Source organism: Callithrix jacchus, chromosome 7 (genome assembly GCF_049354715.1).
Source record: "Callithrix jacchus isolate 240 chromosome 7, calJac240_pri, whole genome shotgun sequence".
Taxonomy (NCBI): Eukaryota; Metazoa; Chordata; class Mammalia; order Primates; family Cebidae; genus Callithrix; species Callithrix jacchus.
Window position 1 is genome coordinate 14,533,275 of NC_133508.1, and position 17,263 is coordinate 14,550,537.

The 17,263-nt window shown below is 42.4% G+C and overlaps 1 protein-coding gene across 8 annotated transcripts in view; it reads left to right on the forward strand.

Annotated features, from left to right (window-relative positions):
* PRPF18 (pre-mRNA processing factor 18) overlaps positions 1–17,263 on the forward strand; it is a 78,714-nt gene that overhangs the window by 13,623 nt on the left and 47,828 nt on the right. The window lies entirely within an intron of this gene.

A 17,263-nucleotide genomic window follows, 5' to 3' on the forward strand; every position in this document is an offset into this window, starting at 1 on the left:
TTTATTAGAGACAGGGTTTCACTACGCTGGCCAGGCTCGTCTTGAACTCCTGACCTCAAGTGATCCACCAGCTTTGGCTTCCCAAAGTGCTAGGATTATAGGTGTGAGCCACCGTGGCCAGTGAATGTTTTAAAATTGGAAGGAAATCTATATTGCCAAATTGAGAAAACGTAAAGACCATAGATACTACAATAAAATGTAACTACATTGACTAGGAAAATTTAAAGAGTGATAGCAGGAGGCATTGCAAAAGTGTTCAAAAGCTCGTGATTTTTTTTCTTGAAAAATCTAATACCATTTGAGTAGAAAAGTGAACATTCAAAGTGATAAATACAGTCTTCTGATGTGGCTAACTCACTTTCTTATCTTCAATCCTGATCATTCTTAGAAAAAAAGAAAAAAGGACTCGCACCCCAATTCTTAGCAGATATTGAAACTACAGCAGTGTAACATCATATGACTAAACCATTATTTAAAAGCTAAACAGGGCTGAGTCTTTTTGTATTGTTCAGCAACTAAGTCTTTTCCGGAATCTCTTCAGCTCCCTCCCCCTCACGTTCCTTTGGCTAATGTAGGTCCCATGCCCTGTGCTGGATCATCTGTTGTCAATTCGGTATCAACACTACCCCTTCTAAGGTCTCCTCTGCTTTGAAGAAGAGAAGCCTGGAACTATCTTTGCCAGAATCCCCTTCGTCATATGGCTCCAGGGTAGAATGTAACAATGAAAGGCACCTTGTGCCATAGCAATGAAGAAATCATTCTCTAGACTCAGTTGCATTCACAAGTATCAATGGGTGTGATACTGCTAAAAACTTCAAGGTGAGTTTTAAGAACCACTTGCTTGAGTGCTTCAGGTTGAGAAAGTCAGTGGTAGTGTATTCGTCCTTTCTTGCTATAAAGAACTACCTGAGACTGGGTAATTTATTTTTTTTAAGAAAAAGAGGTTTAATTGGCTCACAGTTCCATAGGGTGTACAGGAAGCTTGGCTGGGAAGGCCTCAGGAAACTTACAATCATGGTGGAAGGGGAACCAGGCACTCCTTATATGGCTGAAACAGGAGGAAGAGAGCGAAGGGAAAGGTACTACACACTTTTAAACAACCAGATCTCATAAGAACTAACTCACTATCATAAGGACAGCAAGGGAAATGTCTGCCCCCATGACCCAGTTATCTCCCCACCAGGTCTGTCCTACAATTTGACATGAAATTTAGGGGGGACACAAATCCAAACCATATCATAGCTTCTGTGACCAATGCTTGTTTAGGTTTTTCTTGGGGGTGTCTGTCCTATGGTGGGGGAGAGGACGGGAACCACCAATTCCCTATATTAAAACCCTTAACATCTCACTACATAGAGTAGCTTCTGGTTTTCTGATTAACATATGAACCTTCCTAAAAGTGACTGATGCAAGGGAAATAAATTGTAACAACCGACAGCTTAATCAGGACTTACCCCCAAAGATAGGTGGGAATATGAACATTTGAACAGAACTGCTGCTCTAACACAAAGAAAAATTAGGTAGAGGTAGGGGACATGATTCCAATATGGAGCAAAATACAATACCAGGAAATTTGGCTTCTGGTAACAGTTATGTAACTTGGTGGGACTAACTTTTCCATAGATAATAATGATAAAGTCTGGTAAATATATCAAAAATCACCTATCTGAAGACACCAGACAGAGACTGAAAGCAGGCAAAAATTGAAGACAAGTCTACCCTTAAAGGGTTGGAACTATACCCGTGTGATTTTTGAGTTTGTAGTTTTTGCCCTGAGATGTTCACTAATCCAATAGGTGGCTCAGAATAAAGAAAGTTGCAGCCTTACTGGACTGTGGTGTCAGAGTTCAGTATTCAGGATTGAAAAGCAGTGAGGAAGTTGGGGATAATTTTAGAAGGGAGGGCTGCATAGAGTAATCAGCCCCCAAATCTGCATATACATTGCTCAAATTCCTGTCTGAAAACGGAAATATGCAAATTAAAGTTAATTCTCTACTAGAACGGAAATCAACACTCTTCTTAGCAATGTAACAGAATCCAGACTCTCTGCAATGGATCATTCATTATGTCTAGTATATAATAGGAAATGACTAAACACATAAGAAACAAGCAAATGTGATACATATGCAACAGAAAAAAACCCCAGTCAATGAGAACCAAACCTTAGGTGGTAATTAGCAAACAAGAATTTTAAGGCAGCTATTATAAGACTGCTTAAAGACTTACAGGAAAATATACATAGTAAATTAACAGATGGAGAATCTTAGCAGCAAAATGGAAACAATGGAAAGATACACATGAAAAATTTAGATGAAAAATACAGTAAATAAAATGAAAAATTTATTGGACATATTTGATGGCAGACTGGAGGTGGCACAAGAGGCAGTGAACTTGAAAATAATGAATGGAAATTATCCAAATTCAAGAAAAGAGCAGGAAAAGATAGAAGATATATGAATAGATATTCAGGGAACTCTAAGAAATACCAAGCAGTCAACACATGAAATTGGACTGCCAGAATTAGAAAAGAGGGAAGAAAAATATATTTGAAGAAATAATGGCCAAAGTCTCTCAGATTTAGTAAAAACATAAACTTACAGATCCAAAAGTTTAGTTAACCACAGCAGAAGAAATGCAAGGAAAATTACACTAAGGACATGGTAGACTGTTGAATTACAAAGAAAAAAAGAAAGAAGCCAGGCAAACAAAAAAAACAACCAAAAAAATCCCACCTCTATACACTATGTAAACAATAACACAAGTGATGACAGACTTCTCGTCAGAAACAATAGGGTCAGAAAACTAAGATGCACACCCAGGTAACCTTCAGTGAAAAACCTGTAGCCCCAGCTGTGAAGAGTGCTGTTAGCAGATACATTGCAGTTGTCCACTTCTTTAGGAATTGCCTCAGCTGTCAAGAATTGCCTCACTCTACATCATACCCCTTCTTGAGGTGCCTATTGGTGTGAATTCATGGCTTTATAGAAAGATAGATAGATATACATGTACTATGTGTATTTATATGTATATTTATATATACCTGTGTATATATCCATGAATATATGTATATAATTGTAGATATATAAACACATACATGTAATTTCTAGTTCTGCCCATATAACTATGTATAGATCTATGAATATGTGCATATACTTGTAGATATATATATACGCATACACGTAATTTCTAGTTCTGTCCTCTGACAAGACTTGAGAATGTCAATACTCCAATGGTACTGAGCACAGCTAAAGACTCAATCTTGCTTTCTGAAAACCATTCTCAACCAAAAAAAAAAAAACCCGAGGCTTTTTGACAAAATCAATGATTTGAGGACTGGGGCAGGGGATGTACAAAGTGAGCCAAAAAGTTTTGCGCAAGGAAATAAGGAAGTCCCCAAATAATGATGGGGCTCTGTTAAAGAGGCATAGGATCCACCTGGAATGGGCTCCCCCAGCCAAATCTGGGACAAGTGACATCCAAATTAATAGTAATCGTAACAAATTGTGGCCGGACACAGTGGCTCATGCCCATAATCCCAGCACTTTGGGAGGCCAAGGCGGGCAGATCACTTGAGGCCAGGAGGTTGAGACCAGCTTGGCCAATATGGTGAAACCCTGTCTCTACTAAAATACAAAAATTAGCTGGCTGTGGTGGCATGTGCCTGTAGTTCCAGGTACTCTAGAGGCTGAGGCAGGGGAATCACTTGAACCCAGGAGGTGGAGGTTGCAGTGAGCCGAGATTGCACCACTGCACTCCAACCTGGGTGACACAGAGTGAGAATTTGTCTCAAAAAAAATTGTAACAAATTATAACTCATTAGATAAAACAGGAATCCATGAGTCCATATTTGGTATAAAGAAATGTGTGAATTAATTGAAAGATGGGGAACAGACATTTACATAGGTTTACTTTACCTCTTCAAAAACTCCTGTTTTCAGGTAATTAAAACATTAATTCCATAGAGTAAAACAGTCACTTTACAGTGGAGAATCGTGGCCAACACCTTCTTAATCAAATGATCAAACATAATACTGAAGCAGAACAGGCAAGCCCCAACATTGAGGCTTAGCCCAGGAGGGTTCTTGGCTTTGCCTGGGAAAGAATTCATGGGTGAGCCAGTGAATTAAACAGTAACTTGGCAGTGTACAGCAGCAGGAAAGGTACAACTCCTTGTGGAGCAGGGTTTCCCCACAGGCAGTGTGCCCAGAGAAGCAGTTCAGAGGTGATTCTGCACCCGTATTTCTACCTATTTTAATTATATGCAAATTAAGGGGTGGTTTATGCAGAAATGCCTAGGATGAGGGTGGTAACTTCCAGGTCATCAGGTCGTTGCCATGGAAAGGCCTTATAATGTCCAGGTGTTGCCATGGCAATGGTAAATGGATATGGCATACAGGTGGGTGTGCCTTATGGAAAGCTGCTTCCCCTGGGAACCTCTTTTAGCTAGTTCTCAATTTGGTCCAGAATCTGAGCCCCACCTCTGGAGTCAAGTTTTGCCTTATATCTCAATATCACTGGTTAATAGGACAAATAGAAATCAGAACCCCCTGTCAGAAGAATACCGTGAGAACACATCACTTCCACGGTGTCACTGTCAAAGATTCACAGCCCAGATCTAATCATGAGGAAACACTGGAAAAACCGAAATGACGGGATATTCCTTAAGGTCACTGTTCTATAGTCATCGGAATTGTCAAGGTCATGAAAATCAAGGAAAGAATAAAGAATAGCTTCAGACTGAAGGAGACTAAAGAGATATGACCAATAAATGCAATGCATAATTGTGGACTGGCTCCTTGCATGAAAGACATTATTGGGACAACTAGAAACTTAAATAGGGTAGAAGGATTAAGTAGTAGTCATGTATTAATGTCAGTTTCCTGATTTTGATGGCAGCATTTTGACTGTGCAGGAGAATATCCATCTGCCGGAAATATAAACAAAAGAATTTGCTAACAAAGCTGTAGGTTTCTGGCTTTCTCCTGTCTTCTTTTACCACTCAATTATCTGTTTTCCATTTTCCTAAATTTTATTTTATTGATTTATTTTATTGTTAATCCTTATCTGTTATTTCCCTCCTGTTCAGTCTTCTTCTTCTTTTTCTTCTTCTTTTTGTGAGAGAGTTTCGCTCTTGTTGCCCAAGTTGGAGTGCAACGGCACGATCTTGGCTCACTGCAACCTCCGCCTCCTGGGTTCAAGTGATTCTCCTGCCTCAGCTTCTTAAGTAGCTGAGATTACAGGCACACCCCACCATACCTGGCTAATTTTTTGGTATTTTTAGTAGAGACAGAGTTTCATCATGTTGACCAGACTGATCTCAAACTCCTGACCTTAGGTGATCTGCCTGCCTTGGCCTCCCAAAGTGCTGGGATTATAGGCATGAGCCACCACGCCCAGCCAGATATCATTATGTAAACAAAACTCTGCTACTTTATATCTTTGTATACCTAGTCCTAATGAACATACTTGTTTAGTCATTCTGCTATATAGAAAATGCAAAAAACTGTTTTGCACAAACTGATGTGGATTGTTATAAAATGTTTTATTGCTACTTAAACACCAGTCCTTCTCAACAAAATACTAGCAAATCAAATTCAACAATGTCTAAAAATTATATACTAGGTGCCTGCCACCATGCCCGGCTAATTTTTGTATTTTTAGTTTTTTAGGTGAGATGGGGTTTCAGCACATTGGCCAGGCTGGTCTTGAACTGCTGACCTCAGGTGATCCAGCTACCTTGGCCTTCCAAAGTGCTAGGATTACAGGCATGAACCACTGCACCCGGACCTCTATATATCTTTTAACAATGATAATGCCTTCAAAAGAAAGGAATGCTAATAGAGTTTATTCCACCAGGTTGGTGGACTGTATCATACATACACATTTGATTCTATATACATAGATATATATTTTTATTTGTTTTGTTTTTGGTTGAAGGGTCATTGCTCCAACCAAAAATATATGTGTCTTTACTTATTTTGTTTTTGGTTGGAGGGTCACTCTGGATGTCAGTCTCTGCCTGCTACAGATAGTGGGTGCCTACCTCAGCAGGCTGTCTCTTGCAGACTCTGGATAATAGATTTTCTTGGATTCAGAACCCAGGTCCATTAGCCGTAAACCTGGTCTGTGGCTCTAAGACAGACCTTTAATATTGAAGAGTCCCTCCAACCTGACTTTTTATAAGCCTTCTTGCGGCTTGCAGTCTGCGACCTTCCCTAGCTTATACAACTGGGCTTCAGCCCTGGTTTCTTGTTTGCATTTTAGCAACCTGGTGGCTCTGGAGCCATGACACAAACCTAGACCTATTTGACTAGATTGTGATTTCCTGTCTAGCTTTTGCCACCTTCTGTGCCCCAGGGTGTCTGACACCGTTCCTTCTAGTTCTAAGAATATTGCAACTTGAATAGACTTCCCTTGGACTCTGGTTCTGGTTCTGCATAAGTTGCTGCTGCTACTCAGTGACTATCGAAGCTGTGCCCTCACTTAGCAAGACAGACTTCCTGGGAGGGTCCAACTTGAGCTGTGGCCAAATTTCTGTTGCTCTGGTGGATACTGTGGCATGAATCCTGGGACCCAACGTTGTTTCTGGGTTGGTTCCGGTCTCCCTGTTTCCAGTTCATTCCCTAGTCCCTGATGGGGAGCCTCTGGAGTCCAACATGCTTCACATTTTGGTCTGTAAGTGTTAGGAAAGAGTAATCAAATCGCAGCACACAGAAGATAGAGAGATAAGCATAAAGGTTATCTCCAGTAAAAACGTGACAAGATGAAAGAGGCATTTTGGGATGATTAATCTCCTAGTGCTGTGCGGGACAGATCAGAAGCCAGGCCAGGTTCCGTGGCTTATGCCTGTAATCCCAGCACTTTGGGTGGCCGAGGCGGGTGGATCACTTGAAGTCAGGAGTTCAAGACACCCTGGCTAACATGGTGACCCCTCATCTCTATTAAAAGTATAAAAAATTAGCCAGACATGGTGGTGTATGTCTGTAGTCCCAGCTACTCGGGAGGCTGAGGCAGGAGAATTGCTTGAACCTGGGAGGTGGAGGTTGCAGTGAGCCAAGATTGTGCCACTGCTCTCCAGCCTGGGTGACAGAGCGAGACTCCATATCAAAAACAAAAAAAAAGAAAAGAAGAAGCAACAGGGGACACTGGCTCACGTGTTAATCCATTAATTGAGGTATTTCATGCTTAAGACCTGGCCTAGGGTAGTAGTGAACATGAGAAGTAATGAATCTAAAATACTTTATGCAAATAAGATGCTATTTGCATAAAGATGTTCGCTACAGAATAACTTGTAATAGCAAAATCTTGCAATGACCTAAATATCCAACAACACAGGAATGATTTGAATAAATTCTGGTTATAGTCCGTCCACTTAATGAAATATTACATAACTAGCGAAGCCACAATGAAGACTGTGAATCAAAATGGGAAATGGATGTGATATGATATTAAGTAAAAGACAAAAGCAGGATGCAAAATAATAGGTCGCACGATTATTACAAAGTCTATACACATGTAATTACAAATGCACCCACATTTTATCAAGCGGTAACAGTGACTGTGTGATAGATTAGAATCATGCATGATTTTATTTTCTCTATTTTCCAAATTCCTATAATATGGTTATATTAGTTGCGAAGATTCTGTGATTCTAACTTCCTATTTAGAGTAATTCTATCTCTAATTTAAGTGATCATGTTGGTAAATTTATTGGTGCCCTGATATCTCCTAGGTCCTAGAATGAACCTCAGGAGAGGGTAAATAGCCACGTCGAGAAAGTCACGTTGTTTGTTTTTATTTTTTCACCAAGGGCCAAGCCAAACCTGCCTTTGGCAGTTGAGGCCCTTGATGAAAAAAGAAAAACAGACAACAAAACATCATCTTCCAGGCACCCCAAGAAGACTTACTTACCGGAAATTTGTGCATTGGATTTATGTTGATTTCTAGCACAGATGGGCCCCAGCTGCTTCCCAGGCCACCAGGTGCCCATACTTTGTACTCATTTTCCCTTTCTGTGGCGGGGTGGGGGGGACCCATAGGAATAATGTTGAAATCAACAAGCCCTAATCATAACTGGCATGTTTTCCCCCCTTAATACTGCTTGTTTTTCATCTTTACCTTGAGGCACTATTAACTTTGTTGATGAAATCATGGACAGACCTGGTTTGAAGTTCTGGGTCTGGTGCTCATACCTGTGTGATCGTGGGCAAGTTACTCAACCATGCTGTGTCTCTATCAGCTCAGGGTATGATATTGACACTTTGTAGGATCGTGGAATCATTGTAAGGAGGTCAAAGAAGAGCTATCAGTAGAGCTATTTTGCCTTCATTTAACCTCACCAGGTTGCTGCTGAGGAAGAAGGGTGCTGGCCTCTGAGTGGATCCTGTACTTCCGTTTGGGGGAGGTCAGGACAGGACTGTGCACAAAGACACCTTACGTTGCAACTTGACACGTTCTGAAATGCTGCCTGCATTCATGACTCTCCTGGGACAGTTTAGATGTCACTCTCATCCAGCATCTAGATGCGCTTAGGCAGCTACAGAATTTATTGAGGTAAACATGCAACGATTTTCAGAAGAGGCTGGAAACAGCATTCTTTGTATATCTTATGATGGCAAAGATGAACATGTCTTAGTCCATGTATGTTGCTAGAAAGGAACACCTGACTGGATAATTTATAAAGAAAAGTTTTTTTTTTTTTGAGATGGAGTTTTGCTCTTGTTACCCAGGCTGGAGTGAAATGGTGCGATCTCAGCTCACCGCAACCTCAGCCTCCTGGGTTCAGGCAATTCTCCTGCCTCAGCCTCCCAAGTAGCTGGGATTACAGGCACGTGCCACCAGGCCCAGCTAATTTTTCTATTTTTAGTAGAGATGGTGTTTCACCTTGTTGACCAGGATGGTCTCGATCTCTTGACCTTGTGATCCACCCACCTCGGCCTCCCAAAGTGCTGGGATTATAGGCGTGAGCCACCGCACCTGGCCTATAAAGAAAAGTTTACTTGGCTCTGCAGGCTACAGTTCTGCAGGCTATACAGGAAGCACTGTGCCAGCATCTGCTTCTGGTGAGGCCTCAGGAAGCTTCCACTTACTGCAGGAGGTGAAGGGGAACCAGCATGTGGCGATCACGTGGTGAGAGAGAAAGCAGGAGAGAGGAGTTGCTGGCTCTCATGTGAACTAATAGAGTGAGAACTCTCATTACTGGAGGATGCACCATGCTGTTCATGAGGGATCCACCCCCATGACCCAACCACCTCCCATTAGTCTCCACCTCCAACGTTCAGGATGAAATTTCAACATGAGGCTTGGGCAACAAGCATCTAAACTGTAGCAAACAGGTAAGTGGGAAGTTCAGAAATAATGAATGAATTTCTAGATAACAGCTCTCAGCCCATCTCGCCTGAATACTCCCTCTTACGGTATCAGTGGTTTTTCCACCACCTCTTCCCAGTATCATCCAGAACCTCTGTGAGGCTGGCTACTGGTTAAATCTATGTGGGATCTCAGGCTGCCAAGGGGCATGTACAGGCCTCCCTTGAGCACCGCAAGGGACTGGACAACCCAAGGCCACAGTCAACTACTAACAAATAGCAAGGGGAGTAATTCAGACAGGTGGTCTCCCAACTGTCTTTCCATATAGCTCACACCTGTCCTTGCAAGAGAGTCCAGAACTCTTCATGTTTACAAAGTTTATAGCTGTTACTGTGCCCATGTTCAGTTCCCCTCATGCATGCTATTCCACCCCAAATTTCCACACCAGTCCTCTATAATACACTCTGAACACCCACCCTGGTAATCTCATGTGTGGCTCCAAGTAAATGATGAGTGAGATTGATGCAGCCCACAGCTGCCAAGACCACTTACAACTCTGGTTCAGTGAGAGTAGGGGCACAGATTACAGGATGCTCACAGGATACTCACACCTCAGAGAGCAACTCCAACTTCCATCAAGAAAACCCAGACTGGAAACCCTGTCTAATAGGTGGAACCTGTTGGAGGAGATGACCTGCCAGTGTGTCTTTCAGCTGGCCAGGTACCCCAGCACATGAGTCCAATGCTCAGTGCGAATGGACTCCTGCTCTGATACTTTGTGCACAGCCTAGAATGCCAAGTATTTATTTCATGATTGCATTCTGCTTTGTGAAAATTCTTCTGGTCCCATCAGATCTTGATCCCTTTGCCCTTCTTCCTGTTTATGGTCCTGAACTTGTCCTCTTTTTTTTTTGGAGACAGAGTCTTGTTCTGTCACCCAGGCTGGAGTGCAGTGGCACAGTCTGGGCTTACTGCAACTTCTCCCTCCTGGGTTCAAGGGATTCTCCTGCCTCAGCCTCATGAGTAGCTGGGATTACAGGCATGCACCACCATGCCCAGCTAATTTTTACATTCTTAGTAGAGACAGGGTTTCATCATGTTGGCCAGGCTGGTCCTGAACCCCTGACCTCAGGTGATACACCTGCCTTGGCCTCTCAGAGTACTGGGATTAAAAGTGTGAGCCACCATGCCCATCCTACTTGTCCCTCTTATGTCATGAGTGATGCTGCCCTTCAGGCACAGACTTCAAAGTTCTCTTCACAACATGGATTTGCTCCTTGCGTTATTTCTGCTTCTGCCTCTCTGAATTAACAATTCTGCCTGGTTCCACCCAGCTCCTACAGCACCTAGCATTACTTCCTCAGGTTGGAGAGTTTCACCCCGATCCTGCTAATAGGAATCACAAATAAGAAACTAACACATAGCCCACCATCTACTGTAGGAACTATAGCATCACAGCAATTTTCACCTTTTTTTTTTTTTTTGAGATGGAGTTTCGCTCTTGTTACCCAGGCCGGAGTGCAATGGTGCGATCTCGGCTCACTGCAACCTCCACCTCCTGGGTTCAGGCAATTCTCCTGCCTCAGCCTCCTGAGTAGCTGGGATTACAGGCACACGCCACCGTGCCCAGCTAATTTTTTTGTAATTTTTAGTAGAGACGGGGTTTCACCATGTTGACCAGGATGATCTCGATCTGTTGACCTCATGATCCACCCGCCTCAGCCTCCCAAAGTGCTGGGATTACAGGCTTGAGCCACCGCGCCCGGCCCAATTTTCACCTTTTTTACCCCACAGAGTCCATATCTAGTGACAGGAGAAAAGTCTATAGAGAACACAGTCAGAAAGCACTTATCTACGAACGTTTTAAGACAGACAGGGTACAGCAAAAAAAGGATGTCAAATATCATTAAAACCAAGAAGCTGTAAGGAATACATTTGTCTAATTTTCTTGCTCATGGATTATGATGTCTGCTTTTTTTTTTTTTTTTTTTGAGATGGAATCTTGCTCTGTGGCCCAGGCTGGAGTACAGTGGATCTCAGCTCACTACAACCTCCATCTCCTGGGTTCAAACAATTCTCTGTCTCAGCCTCCTGAGTAGCTGGGATTACAGGTGCCCACCACCACACCTGGCTAATTTTTGTATTTTTTTTTAGTAGCGATGGGGTTTCATCATCTTGGCCAGAGTGGTCTTGAACTCCTGATCTCATGATCCACCCGCCTTGACCTTCCAAAGTGCTGGGATTACAGGCATGAGCTGCTGCCCTGCCTGGCCTGATGTCTACATTTTTTAACCTATGTTTCCTCTCTCTCTGTCCCTGACTCTAGCATATCTCTTCTTGCCTGAATCCATGAACTTGAAGGCTGTTCTTCTTGACTTAGCTCTTCCACTTGGATTTTTCTTTTTTTTTTGAGACAAGGACTCATTTTGCCATCTAGACTAGAGTGCAGTGGTGCAGTAATGGCTCAGTGCAGCCTTGACCTCCTGGGCTCAAGTGATCTTTCCATCTCAGCCTCCCAAGTAGCTGGGACTGCATATGTGCATCACCACACCTGGCTAACTTTTAAGTATTTTGTAAAGAAGGGGTCTCACTCTGTTGCCCAGGCTGGTCTTGAACTCCTGATCGCATGCTGTCCTCTTGCTTCAGTCTCCCAAAGTATTGAGATCACAGGCATGAGCCACTGCACCAGTCTGTTTAGCATTTTGACAATGGCCCAAATTCTCTATTGCCTGCCTGTTGCTAACCCCCCCTTGTCCAGTATGGAAGACATGTGTGGGTCTTCCTCCTCAACTGGTCCAGTTCTCACCTGACCACTTCTCCCAATGCTGACAAGAAACTGTTCCTCAGCACCCAGCTTCCTCCCACAGGCAATAGAGATTGTTCAACAGGGCTAAAACCCACTATGGGAATTCAGAAGAAAGCTGGGCAAGTGATACGGTGAGGGAATGAAGCCAATAGATAGCAGAAAGTGGGAAAGCGTAGAAACATCAGGAGAGGATCATGGAGGGAGAGGAAGAACCGTAAAGTCATTCAGGTAACAGTTGGATGATGATATGGTTTGTGTAAGAGTTGAGGAAGGAAGAAAGAAGCACAAAAAGTGGTTCAACAGTCAAAAACAGGTTTATTTTAAAGAATAAACCTGAGAGGGGCTTCTGGCAGAGTTAGGTCAGGAGCACTCTCTCTTCCAGACTAAGAGTTTTTAAGAGTTCAGGGTGGGAGAGCTTATCCCAGGCTGGGAATGTTTCTGTGTCTCTTTGTTTTGCTTACGTGGGAGGGAGAGTTTTATGTCTTTTCCCAAAGGTCTTTCTGCAGCTGCAGGCATACTCCTCCCTCCCACCAGGCTGCTTTTAGCTTGCCTATCTTAGTGCACCTAAAGGGAAGGGAATGTGCTTATTAGGGCCCACTGTTTTACAGGAGCCCGTTGTATGAGTGTGAAGTTTGGTGTTTATCCAAGAGACTTTCCCCACTCCTTTGGGGCCTGAGCTGTCTTATCTGTGTTTTACTGTCTGCTGCTTCTGGCTGCTTGTTGTTAGAAGTGATTTCCCTGAAATGGATGAGGTTAGAAAGCGAGCTGGAACTTAAAATGGCAGTGTTTGTCCAAGATGACCGTACTTCTGCTCTGTCGGTTTGGATCTGCATCCCCACCAAATCTCATATTGAATTGTAATCTCCAGGGTTGGAGGTGGTTGGAGGTGACTGTATCACAGGGGTGGATTTCTCATGAATGGTTTAGCATCATCCCCCTTGGTACTATCCTCAGGATGGTGAGTGAGTTCTTGTGAGATCTCGTTCTTTAAAAGTGTGTGGTACCCACTCCCACCCCTGCTCCTGCTTTAGCCATTTATGATGTGCCTGCTCCCACTTTGCCTTCCACCATGATTGGAAGCTTCCTGAGGTCTCCCCAGAAGTCGAGCAGATGCCAGCATCGTGGTTCCTGTACAGCCTGAAGAACTACGAATGAATCAAAGCTCTTTCCTTTATAAATGACCCAGTCTCAGGTATTTCTTTATAGCAATGCAAGAACAGACCAATACAGGCGATAAAACACTAGAAAGAATAAGGATGAGTGGTAAATGGAAATCTATGAAGAAGAAAAACAAAGTGTGTGGTGGTTACAGTTGAAAATAAAAAAAGAAAATGGGTGTAATGTTTGGAGGGAGGTGTGCAGAGGTGGTGAAGGTGGAAAGATGGGCTACAGAGCCATTTCAGGGCAGGATCATGAGGTGGGAACCCGAGACCATCAGCCTATTACTGCCATTAGAGGGGCTGTAATAGCTCTTGCCTTCAAGAAAGGCATGATTCAAAAGGTGGCTTAAATAAATACAAAAATATATAAATAGACTATTAAACACAATAAGAGAAGTACAAATAAAGCATGGTGGCATCACCATGATATGATATTCACATGAATGTCATGATATTCAACATGCTGTCCCTTATCTCTGAAGAATTTTGAGACTGAAATTTGGGGATTCTTTTCTTTTTCTTTCTTTTTTTTTTTTTCTGAGATGGAGTCTTGCTCTGTTGCCCAGGCTGGAGTGCAGTGGCACGTTCTTGGCTCACTGCAACCTCTGCCTCCCAGGTTCAAGCAATTCTCCTGCCTCAGCTTCCTGAGTAGCTGGGATTACAGGCACTTATCACCACGCCCAACTAATTTTTGTATTTTTAGTAGAGACAGTGTTTCACCACATTGGCCAGTCTGGTCTCAAATTCCTGACCTCGTGATCCACCTGTCTCTGCCTCCCAAAGTGCTGGGACTCTCAGTGTGAGCTACCCCACCTGGCCTTGGGAGTTCTTTAGCAGAAAGTTACTATGTAAATATATTAAATTATTAAACATCTTCAGCAATCAAAAGAAAATTATGTTTGATAGCAAAGACTTACTCTGATTTAGGGTCTATTTATAATATTAAATGTATACATTTTGAAATACTTTAATCTTGTTTTTTTTTTGCATGAAAATCTCTGTTGGTTAAGTAAAGTATGATCTGTATTTTGCAAATTACTGGCCTAATAGTACACCTCTTTAAGTGACAAAGCCATTTTCTACTTGTCTTTTTTTTAGTCTTGTGTTTTTTTCTAGATAATTGTTGACATGCTAAAATCTGATATTTTCTGTGATTAATCAGTAGGATTTTTTTTTTTTTTTACTGTAAAGAGTAGAAACTCTGGCCCTATTTTAACTAATCTTTTCACTGGTAGGAGGATGAAACAGAAATAAAATACACTGAGGAGGGTAAGTAGGAATTATGAGGAATTGGCATTTGGCCCTGGTCGTTTCTGAGGAGATTAAAAAGACATAAACATTAACAAAATGCAATGAACTATTCAGCTCCTAGCATCGTCAGTGCTAAATAAATGTTTGTTGAAATAATGAAAGAACGGATGGATGAACTGTAAAACACAGAAATGAATATAATAATACATAAAATGATTGAGTATTTACCATATGGCAGGCATTGTTTTAGCCCACTGTAGGCATCTCATTTTTTTTTTTTTTTTTTTTTTTTGAGATGGAGTCTCACTCTGTCACCCAGGCTGGAGTGCAGTGTTGTGATCTTGGCTCATGGCAACCTCCATCTTCTGGGTTTAAGCAATTCTCTGCCTCAGCCTCCTGAGTAGCTGGGATTACAGGCGCATGCCACCATGTTCGGCTAATTTTTTGTATTTTTAGGAGAGATGAAGTTTCACCATCTTGGCCAGGCTGGTCTTGAACTTCTGACCTCATGATCCACCTGCCTCGGCCTCCCAAAATGCTGGGATTACAGGCATGAGTCACCACGCCTACCCCTAGATATCTCATTTTAATCAACACACTAATTCTCTTACGAAGGTACTGCTACTATTTCCCATTCTGCAGAGGAAGAAACGGAAGTCCAGAAAGATGAAGTAATTATAATACAGAGGCCCTGTCTCATTTATAACACTGCAGCAAGTTCCCGATTTCATAAGAGCCCTGTGGCAAGTTACCTAATTTCATGGTGTAATTAGCCAGCCACACTCTTCCTAAGCCAGCCAAGCCCAAGACCATCCATTGGTTGTTTCTGTTTGTGCTGCCACCTGTGGCTGATGAAACCTGCTCTTGTACCCTTCCACCATCAATTTCAGCTCTGTCTGTGACTTCTTACTCCAAAGGCTGTGATACCACTTCAACCCTAACTGGAGATAAGAGTAGGTGGGAACAAGGCTATTAATTTCAAACATAACGTGGAGATCCAGGACTTGGGCTCCAGGCTTCCATTTCTGCCTTGATTCTCACCTCTGCTTTCTTACCCTTGAAAGCCAATGCAGAATTCTCCGCATCTTCTAGCCAGCCATCCTGTATTTTATTGACTCTATGATAGCCATTTATTCAGAGATTCTGATGTAATTGTTCTGGTATAAAAAGAAGTGTACCGTTAAAAAATTTTCATCACTAAGAAGGAAACATAAACATTCCCGATTATAACTGGGTGATGTTATCAATTGAAAACATGTGTCCCCTTTTCAGAGAAGTTAAATGTGAAAAAAGACATGTTAAACTGGGTGAAATGTGTCTACAACAGTGTCTTGAGAGATATTTCTGACATTTGGGGACATTCCTAGTCAGGGTGCCATGAGTTTTTATATTGTTGGGTGCTACATTCCGCTGTATTCCTTTAAAAAGATTTGCCTTTGATCTGACATGTAGTTGTCATTTGGAATTTGTTCGATCCTTTTGAAACGTGCTTTTAAGCTTTGTTAGGATGAGTTAGAACAGCAGGTTAGTCTAAGGATAATTTAGTCCCATTGCTTGGGTAATTCCCTTTGGATGACTCTGTCCTATGCCTCATATATGCCTATTCCTAGGTGAGCTCTGGGCATGGTGTGTCCCATTGCTGAATTATAGTTCTTGGTCTGGTCTTTGGAGTTTCAGCCAAACATATGCATCTCAGGATTCAGTGACTGATTTGAAGGTACCCCCACTGGAGATCTCTGGAGATCTTCCTACATGCCCCTCTCTCATCTCCAGTACTCTGCCCCATGGATTTCACCTCTTCAGTCTCCCAGAACTGCGATTTCTCTTCCCTCTGTTCAGTGAGACAGGTGGGTTCTGTTTGGGTTTCCCCTATCTGTACTGAATCCTGGAAACTGCTTCAAGGATTCCAGGAATCCAGGAATCCATGAGGTAGGGCTCACCTCATGTGTTTTCTCTTCTCTCTGGAAAGAGAAGAGAAACCCTTTGCTGTTAGTTATCAAACGTCTGAATATAGTTATTTTATATATTTTGTCTGTGTTTTTTTGGTAATTGTTTGTGGTAGGAGAGCAGTTCTTAGGGCAGTTAGCCTTCTATCTCAGAAGCAAAAACTCACTATGCTTTTCCATAATTTGTATGACTATTATAGGAAATTTATATTTCCATTGGATCTGTAAAATCAGTTTCTTCTATTGTAAAACCGTGTGCCATAAGAATGATAAGTGAAACATGGACTCTCTATATTACTTTTTAGAAGTTTGACTTTATGTTATTTTGCCTCCTTTGCCAATAGCATTTTGCTATTCCTTTATTTGGGTGTTGCGTTATGTCCTTCAATAATTTTTATAACTCTTTCCCCATGTAAGCCGGGCACAGTGGCTCACGCCTGTAATCTCAGCACTTTGGGAGGCCAAGGTGGGCATATCACTTGAGGTCAGGAGTTCGAGACGAGGCTAGCCAACATAGAGAAACCCCGTCTCTGCTGAAAATACAAAAATTAGCTGGCACGGTGGTGGGCACCTGTAATTCCAGCTACTTGGGAGGCTGAGGTAGGAGAATCGCTTGAACTCGGGAGGGAGAGGCTGCAGTGAGCTGAGACTGCACCAGCGCACTCCAGCCTGGTGACAGAGTGAGACTCCATCTCAAAAAAAAAAAAAAAGAATTCTAAGTGAAATGTGGACTCTCTGTATGACTTTATGGAAATTTGACTTTATGTTACTTTGCTTCCTTAGCCAATAAC